The sequence below is a fragment of the Otolemur garnettii genome, unplaced genomic scaffold, assembly GCF_000181295.1.
Source record: "Otolemur garnettii isolate 467f Iridium unplaced genomic scaffold, OtoGar3 scaffold00120, whole genome shotgun sequence".
Lineage (NCBI taxonomy): Eukaryota > Metazoa > Chordata > Mammalia > Primates > Galagidae > Otolemur > Otolemur garnettii.
Window position 1 is genome coordinate 2,172,913 of NW_003852515.1, and position 9,021 is coordinate 2,181,933.

Below are 9,021 nucleotides of genomic sequence, written 5' to 3' on the forward strand. Positions count from 1 at the left end.
TATTTTTTGGTTGCAGCCGTCAGGGTTGTTCAGTGGAACCAGGCTGGATTTGAACCTGCCAGCTCAGGTGTATGTGGCTGGCTCCTTAGCCTCTTGAGCCACAGGCGCCGAGCCTGTATGTTTTTATTTTTGAGACAGTATCTCTGTTGCCCAGGCTAGAGTGCTGTGGCATCATAGCTTATAGCAACCTCAAATTCCTGGGCTCAAACAATCCTCCTGCCTCAGCCTCCCGAGTAGCTGGACTACAGATGCCCACCACAATGTCTGGTTAGTTTTTCTATTTTTAGTAGAGGTGGGTTCTCGATTTTGCTCAGGCTGGTCTCAAACTCCAGCCCAACAATTCACCTCAGCCTCCCAGAGTGTTAGGATTATAGACGTGAACCACCACACTCAGACTAGGCATCCTGTTTTCAAGACACTGACCAAATGGCCCACACTCAGAGAAGAGCAGCGAGGGCCTGGGAACCACTTCAGCTGGGAAATGGCTCAGGCCTGGGGAAGGAAGACTGATGATTATCTTCCAATGTTTAAAGGGTTGTCTGCCACTTAGGAGAGGTTAAAATTATGCAGCGTCACTCTAGAGGGCACAACTAGGACCAACGGGAGAAAGTGACCTGGAAATATATATTGGATTAAAATAAGAAAGAAATCTCTACTAACTAGAGTTGTTCAAAAGTAGAATGTAAAAAAGGAGACTGCAGAACAGTATTGAAAGTATAATCTGCCAGGCGCAGTGGTGTGTGCCTGTAGTCCCAGCTATGCGGGAGGCTGAGACAGGAGGATCACATGAGTCCAGGAGTTCTAGGCTGTAGTGCACTATGCAGATTGGGTGTCCACACTAAGTTCGGCATCAATATGGTGACCTCCCAGGAGCAGGGGACCACCAGGTTGCCTAAGGAGGGGTGAACTGACCCAGGTCGGAAATGGAGCAGGTCAAAGCTCCCGTTCTGATCAGTAGTGGGATTGCGTCTGTGAATAGACACTGCACTCCAGCCTGGGCAACATAGTGAGACCCTGTCTCAAACAAAAAAGAAAGTATAATCCCATTTTAGTTTGAAAGTGTACACAAAGGTCTTTCAGTAGAGGACAGACAAGATTGTTGCTTTAGGAAAATGACGCAGGCAGTCGGGTGTGGTGGCTCACGCCAGTAATCCCAACACTCAGGGGGCCAAGGCAGGTAGATTGTCTGAGCTCACAGATTCGAGACCAGCCTGAGCCAGAGCGAGACCCTGCCTATAAAATTAGCTGAGCATTGTAGCGGGTGCCTATAGTCCCAGCTACTCGGGAGGCTGAGGCAAGAGAATGATTTGAGCCCAAGAGTCTGAAGTTGCTGTGAGCTATGACACCATCGTACTCTACCCAGGGTGACAAAGTGAGACTCTGTCTCAATAAAAAAAAGAAGAAAAGAAAAAGGAGGAGGAGAAGAGAAAATGACGCCGGTAGCAGAAGGTGCCTGGAAGGAGGAGGACAGGACTGTCAGTGAATAGCCAACTGAAATAACCCTGGCAAGAGATGCTGAACACCTGGCTCAGTGTCCGTAGCTCGGTGGTTAGGGCGTCAGCCACATAACACTGGGGCTGGTGGGTCCGAACCCTGCCTGGCCCAGGCCTGCTAAACAACAATGACAACTGCAATGCCCATCAACAACCAGGCTTTGTGGCAGGTGCCTGTAGTCCTAGCTACTTGGGAGTCTGAGGCAAGAGAATCACGTAAGCCCAAGAATTTGAGGTTGCCGTGAGCTGTGAAGCCATGGCACTCTACCGAGGGCAATATAGTGAGACTATGATGAATACCTAAGCTGGGGTGGTAGTGGTGTTCATGATGAATTAGAGATGCCCCAGATGTCCATCAGTTGATAAATGGGTAAACACATACATACGATGGAATATTATTCAGCCTTTAAAACAAAGGGAATTGTGACACATGCTATAACATGGATGGGCCCTAAGGACATTGTGCTAAGTGCAGCAAGCCAGTCATAAAGGGCATGTACTGAATGATTGCCCTTCCATGAGGTAGACTATTCCAGAGCTTTCAGGAAAGCATCTAGCCATGTACGTCTCACTCTTTTTATTTCGTGGCTGGATACTTTTTGAACAGCCCTAAAGCAGTCAAATTTGACCTAAAGCAGTCAAGTTCATGCAGACAGAAAGCAGAATGGTCGCCAGGTGCTACAGGGAGGGAGAGAGGAATGAGGAGTGTTTAATGGGTACAGAGTTTTAATGAGGAAGATGCCAAAGTTCTAGATGGTGGTGAGGATTGCACAGCTCTGTGAATTTTTTTACTGTGATTGAACTGTGCACTTAAAACTGTTTAAAATGGTAACTTTTTTTTTTTAAGACACAGAGTCTAATTTTATGGCCCTCAGTAGAGTTCTGTGGTGTCACAGCTCACAGCAATCTCCAGCTCTTGGGCTTAGGTGATTCTCTTGCCTTAGCCCCCCGAGTAGCTGGGACCACAGGTGCCTGCCACAATGCCCGGCTATAAAATGGTAACCTTTAATGGGGCCAGGCATGAACATGCCTGTAATCCTAGCACTCTGGAAGGCCGAGGCAGGAGGATGGCTCAAGCTCAGGAGTTCGAGACCAGCCTGAGCAAGAGTGTAAGACCCTCCATGTCCACTAAAAATAGAAAAACCATCTGGGTGTGGTGGTGGTATCTATAGTGCCAGCTACTCAGTAGTGTGAGGCAAGAGAATAGCTTGAGCCCAAGAGTTTGAGGTTGCTGTGAGCTACGACATTATGGCACTCTACTCAGGGCAACAGAGTGAGACTCTGTCTCAAAAAAATAAAAAAAGGTAAATTTTATGTTACATCCATTTTTTACTACCATAAAAAACACACTACTCGAGGCTCGGTTCCTGTGGCCCAAGCGGCTAAGGCGCCAGCCACATACACCTGAGCTGGAAGGTTCAATCCAAACAACGACAGCTGCAACCAAAAAAACATAGCCAGATATTGTGGCTGGGGCCTGTAGTTCCAGCTTGAGGCTCTGTCTCAAAAAAAAAAAAGGATTAAAAAAAAATACTACTTTGAATTAAAAACAAACAAAGAGTTAGAGATGAATTTGGGAAAAAAGTTTAAAGATATGAACAAAAGAGGAACGGGGGTGAGTGCCGAGCTGTCTAGCTTAGCAGGCGACGTGGATGGTGGGGCCGTCAGCTGAGGAAGAACATTAACCAAGACGACAAACAGGAGAAGGTGGTGAGCTCAGTTTGAGAAACGTGATGCTTCAGTGGCCTGAAGAACATTCAGTTGGATATTTTGAAAACAGCATCTTTACTGAGTTGTACACAATAAATTAGTGCTCAATTCAAAGTTTCGAAAAATGCGCACATCCATGAATCCACCACCACCAAGATCCAGAACATTTTTATCATCCCCAAAGCGTTCTCAGCTCGTTACCCTCTGTCATCCCTGCCCCGGACAATGACTGAGCTGCTTTCTGCCACTTACAGATTAGTCTGCACTTTCTAGCGTTTTACAGAAATGAGAACGTGTAATATGTAGTTTTTAGTTTGACTTCACTCAGCAGAAAGACTTCAAGAGCCATCTCCGTCGTGCACGTCAGCGGTTCATTCCTTCTTACTACTGGCTGATAATACCAGTTTGGACACACCACGCCTTGTGTCTGCATTCATCTGTTGCGCATTTAGTTTCTGCCTAGTTTTTAGGTATCACACAATAAGCTACTATGCACATTCCTGTACAGTCTTTGTGTGAATATCTATTTTCATTTTTTTTTTTTTGATAAAAGCTAGGAGTGGAATGAATAGGTCAAATCATAGGTGTATGTTTAATTTTTAAAGAAACATTCAGTTTTCCAAAGTGGTTGTACCTTTTTTCTGTTTTTAGAGACAGAGTCTCACTTTATTGCCCTTGGTAGAGTGCTGTGGCATCACAGCTCACAGCAACTTCCAACTCCTGGGCTTAGGCGATTCTCCTGCCTCCGCCTCCCAAGTAGCTGGGACTACAGGTGCCCAGCACAGTGCCCAGCTATTTTTTTGTTGCAGTTAGACTGGGACTGGGTTCAAACCCACCACCCTCGGTATATAGGCCTGCGCCCTACCCACTGAGCCACAGGCACTGCCCAGTTGTACCATTTTAAATTCCTATCAACAATTGTTTTACATCTTCACAAACACTTGGTATCATCTTTTTAACTTTGGCCATTCTCATTGATGTGTAGCAGTATCTTGTTATGGTTTTGATTTGCATTTTTTCTATATAAGTAATGGTGTTGAGCATCTTTTATCAGCCATTTGTGTAATTTCTTTTATGAAGCACCTGTTTAAATATTTTAGCCCATTTTAAAATGTTGCCAGGCTTGGTGGCTCACACCTATAATCCTAGCACTCTGGGAGGCCGAAGTGGGTGGATCACTCGAGCTTAGGAGTTTGAGACCAGCCTGAGCAAGAGTGAGACCCTGTCTCTACTAAAAATAGAAAAACTAGCCTAATGTTGTGGTAGGTACCTGTAGTCTCAGCTACTTGGGAGGCTGAAGCAAGAGGATCACTTGAGCCCAAGAGTTTGAGGTTGCTATGAGTTATGACATCACCTATTCTACTGAGGAAGACAAAATGAAACTTTCTTAAAAAATGAAAAAATAGCATTGTCTTCTTATTGCTGAATGGTAATGATCTTTATATATTCTGGTTGCCAATCCTTTATCAGATGTACATTTTGCAAAATTTTCCTGCTCTATGCTTTATCTTTTCATTTTCTTAACAATATCTTCTTTTTTTTTTTGAGACAGTCTCACTATGTCACACTTGGTAAAGTGCTGTGGCATCACAGCTCACAGCAACCTCAAACTCTTGAGCTTAAGCGATTCTCTAGCCTCAGCCTCCCAAGTAGCTGGAACTACAGGTGCCTGCCACAATGTCCGGCTATTTTTTTGTTGCAGTTGTTTAACTGGCCCAGGCCAGATTCGAACCCTCCGTGTATGTGGCTGGTGCTGTAACCTCTGTGCTATAGGCGCTGTGCCACAATATCTTCTTAGGAGTTTTTTCCTAAGAGCAACAATCCTCCTAACTCTTGGCCTTCCAGAGTGCTAGGATTACAGGTGTGAGCCACCACACCTGGCCAATTCCTTTTTTTTTTCAATTCCTAAATTCTTAATTGAGATACATATCTCTTTTTTTTTTTTTGAGACAGAGCCTCAAGCTGTCCCCCTGGGTAGAGTGCCGTGGCACTATAGCTCACAGCAACCTTCAACTCCTGGGCTCAAGCGAGTCTCCCGCCTCCACCTCCCAAGCAGCTGGGACCACAGGCGCCCGCCACAATGCCCGGCTATTTTTTTTGGTTGCAGCTGTCATTGTTGTTTGGCGGGTCCAGGCTGGGGATTCGAGCCCACCACCTTAGGTGCACGTGGCTGGCGCCCCAGCCAGTTGAGCTATAGGCGCCAAGCCGAGATACATATCTCTTGTGTCTATTATTGGAGCCAAGCACAGGAAAATATGAAAATTTGGGTTTCAGACTAGGTAAATGCATAATGGCAAAAAATATTTGGGAGACCTAATTCTTCGCAACACTAAATTTATTCATTTCTTTTTTCCATGGAAAATTTACACATGAAAGAATTGAAAATGCCTGGCCTAGAAGACAGTTTAAGAATCTGGGGATTTTTTGTCAAAGACAACCAAGAATCTGGATGTCAGCAAACTACCCAGCTTTCCTTTATTCCTGTTGATATCACAGAAAGCCCTATTCCAGGGCAAAGGAATCATAGGCTATGATTTCCCTGGCACGGGGGCAGATATGTGGTCTTTTCTATCTCTGGAGCCCAAGAAAGGCCAATGCTCTATGGAAATTGAGTCAACCACCACCCCTTCTCCCTTAACCTTCTCCCCACCGCTCCTCAGGGGGCCTAGGGCTGCTCCCCCCATCCTTCCCTTCCTTACCCACCCTCACCGGCCCTGTTTTCTCCTTCCCCTGTTTGGGACAGTTGCAGCCCTGATCCTGCTGGAGGTGAACAACCGTACCATAGAGGAGACACTCGCACTTAAGTTCGAGAATGCAGTCACTGGAAACAAACCAGAAGCAGTAGAAGTACCATTTGCAGATTTTGATGGGGTCCTCTATCATATTTCAAATCCTAAAGGAGACAAAACAAAAGTGACTGTCAGTATTTCTTTGAAATTCCACAAGGAACTTAGGGCACACAGTGCTGATGAGTTACTAAAGAGCGTCTACAGGAGTTTCTTGGTAAATCCAGAATCAGGATACAATGTCCCCTTGCTATACGACCTTGAAAATCTGCCCACATCCAAGGATTCCATCGTACATCAGGCTGGCATGTTGAAGCAAAATTGTTTTGCCTCTGTCTTTGAGAAATATTTCCAGTTCCGAGAAGAAGGCAAAGAAGGAGAGAACGGGGCAGTTATCCATTATAGTGATGATGAGACCGAGTCACGGTAGTCCCCAGCACAGTGTGTAAGGATGATGACGATGTGGTCATTGGAAAGGCATTCATGCAGGAGTTCAAAAAAGGACGCAGAGCCAGCCCCACAGCCCCACAGGTCCTCTTTAGCCACAGGGAACAGCTCCTCTGGAGCTGAAGATACAGCTGCCCCCGTGGGTGACAACAGTGGCTACATCACCTTTGTGCTGTTCCCTCGCCACACCAAGCCAGCGCCCCTGACAACACCATCAACCTGATCCACACGTTCCGGGACTACCTGCACTACCACATCAAGTGCTGTCGCAGGCGTCCTCAAACTACAGCCCGCGGGCCACATGCGGCCCGCCCGCCGAGGACATGTACCCAGCCCGCCAGGTGTTTTTGCGGCTACTGCCTATCCTGCTTAGCAGCTGACTCGTCCTGGGGCCAAAGTCCAGCCCTCCAACCGTCTGAGGGACAGTGAACTGGCCCCCTGTTTAAAAAGTTTGAGGACCCCCTAAGGCCTATCTTCACACACATATGCGGCAAAAACATCTCATTTCCTCCAGGTGCTAAACCGTGCATGGCCAGATGCGGAGAAAAAAGAAAGGAAAACAATCACGGGGAAGACGTTTTCTTCCCACTAACTTGGGAATAGCAGGAGGAAGCGCTGGCAGCTGAAGGCTGGAACGCTTGTTACTGGATAATCGTAGCTTTTAATGTTGCACCTCTTCAGATTCTTAAGGGATTCTCCATTTTGGTTCCATTTTGTACACACTGGAAAATAATCTGCAGAAATGAGCTGTGCTTGCAAGGACTTCACAGTTCCTAAGAATTAAAAAAAAAATTCCACTTGATCAACGTATTCCTTTTCTTTCTCTTCCCTCCCTCACTCCCCTTCCTTCCTACCCTCTTCTCCAAGCTGTTTTGCTTTGTAATATGTTACTGATAGTGTAAGTTGCAGGATAATGCAATCTTAACTTGTTTTCTTCTAAGTGTTTGAGTTCAAAACTCCTGTATCTAAAGAAATACAGTTGGGATCATTAATAAAGAAATTCTTCCTATCTTAAAAAAAAAAAAAAAAAGAAATTGAATCAACCACCATCTGACAAAATTGTCCACCCCACCTCCTAGTGGTTTAAGAGATACTTTTGTCCCCATAAATGTTCTTTCTCTTACATCCACCACTTATCTAGGTATAATGGCCTGAAGAAAGAAGAAATTTGTCCCAAAGATTACATTTATTGTAAATATGAATGAATTCATAATAAAGTGAGGGGCTCGGCACCCGTAGCTCAATGGCTAAGGCACCAGCCACATACACCGGGGCTGGTGTGTTTGAATCCGGCCTGTGGGTGCCAAACAACAATTACAACTATAAAAAAAAAAAAACCAGATGTTGCAGCAGGCTCCCAGCTACTTGGGAGGCTGAGGCAAGAGAATTGCTTAAGCCCAAGAGTTTGAGGTTGCTGTGAGCTGTGATGCCATAGCACTCTACCAAGGGCGACATAGTGAGACTCTGTCTCAAAAAAAAAAAACACAGATTGAGAGCAATTTTTAAGATATAATAGATGAAACTAAATATTAAATTTCATTTTAATGAGCCATTTGAAGGAATGGGAAACTATATTGTAGAATATGTTTTCAGAAGTGTGTGACCCAGTTGACCCAGGGAATCTCTTTGTATCCTGACTTTGGCACAGATCTTGGAAATGTTAACCTCTGTTTCTAATCTTAATGAGAACTACACATGCTATTAGGACAATGCACGGTGACCATTTAACTATGCTTATTTAAAATGAATAAGTTACAAAATATATTCTAGATGAATCCTTTTCCACTTACACAGTGTTTTTTGCTTTTACAACTTTAAATTTCTACTCTCTTTCCGTGAGTCTAAATTGCATCTTCTTGTTAAGACAAAGTCAAACTTGGGAATTAGTTCTATATCCTTCAATAGAAGTTTTTGAAAGTGCCTAGTCATTAAAGTTACACAGTTTTGAACTGTTGACTTAATGATCTATCTTTCTTTCTTTCCTTCCTTCCTTCCTTCCTTCCTTCCTTCCTTCCTTCCTTCCTTCCTTCTTTCTTTCTTTCTTTCTTTCTTTCTTTCTTTCTTTCTTTCTTTCTTTCTTTCTTTCTTTCTTTCTTTCTTTCTTTTGAGACAGAGTCTCACTATGCTGCCCTCAGTAGGGTGCGGTGGCATCACAGCAACCTCAAACTCTTGGACTTAAACGATTCTCTTGCCTCAGCCTCCCTTGTAGCTGGGACTACAGGCACCCACCACAACATCCAGCTATTTTTTGTTGCAGTTGTCATTGTTGGTTAGCTGGCCGAGGCCGGGCTCGAACCTGCCAACTTCTGTGTATATGACTGGTGCCATAACCACTGTGCTATAGACACCAAGCCTAATTATTTCTTTTTTTCTGTGCTCTGGGTAGAGTGCTGTGGTGTCATGGCTCACAGCAACCTCAAACTCCTGGGCTCAAGTGATCCTCTCGCCTCAGCCTCCTGAGTAGCTGGTACTGTAGGTGCCTGCCACAACACCTGGCTAGTTTTTCTATTTTTAGTAGAGATAGGGTCTCGCTCAGGCTGGTCTCAAACTCCTGAGCTCAAGGCATCCTCCCGACTCAGCCTCAC

General features: G+C 45.0%; 1 pseudogene; it reads left to right on the forward strand.

Annotated features, from left to right (window-relative positions):
• The window catches only part of LOC100955786, a 22,001-nt pseudogene extending 14,958 nt beyond the window's left edge, over nt 1-7,043 (forward strand).
• The last annotated feature ends 1,978 nt before the right edge of the window (nt 7,044-9,021 follow it).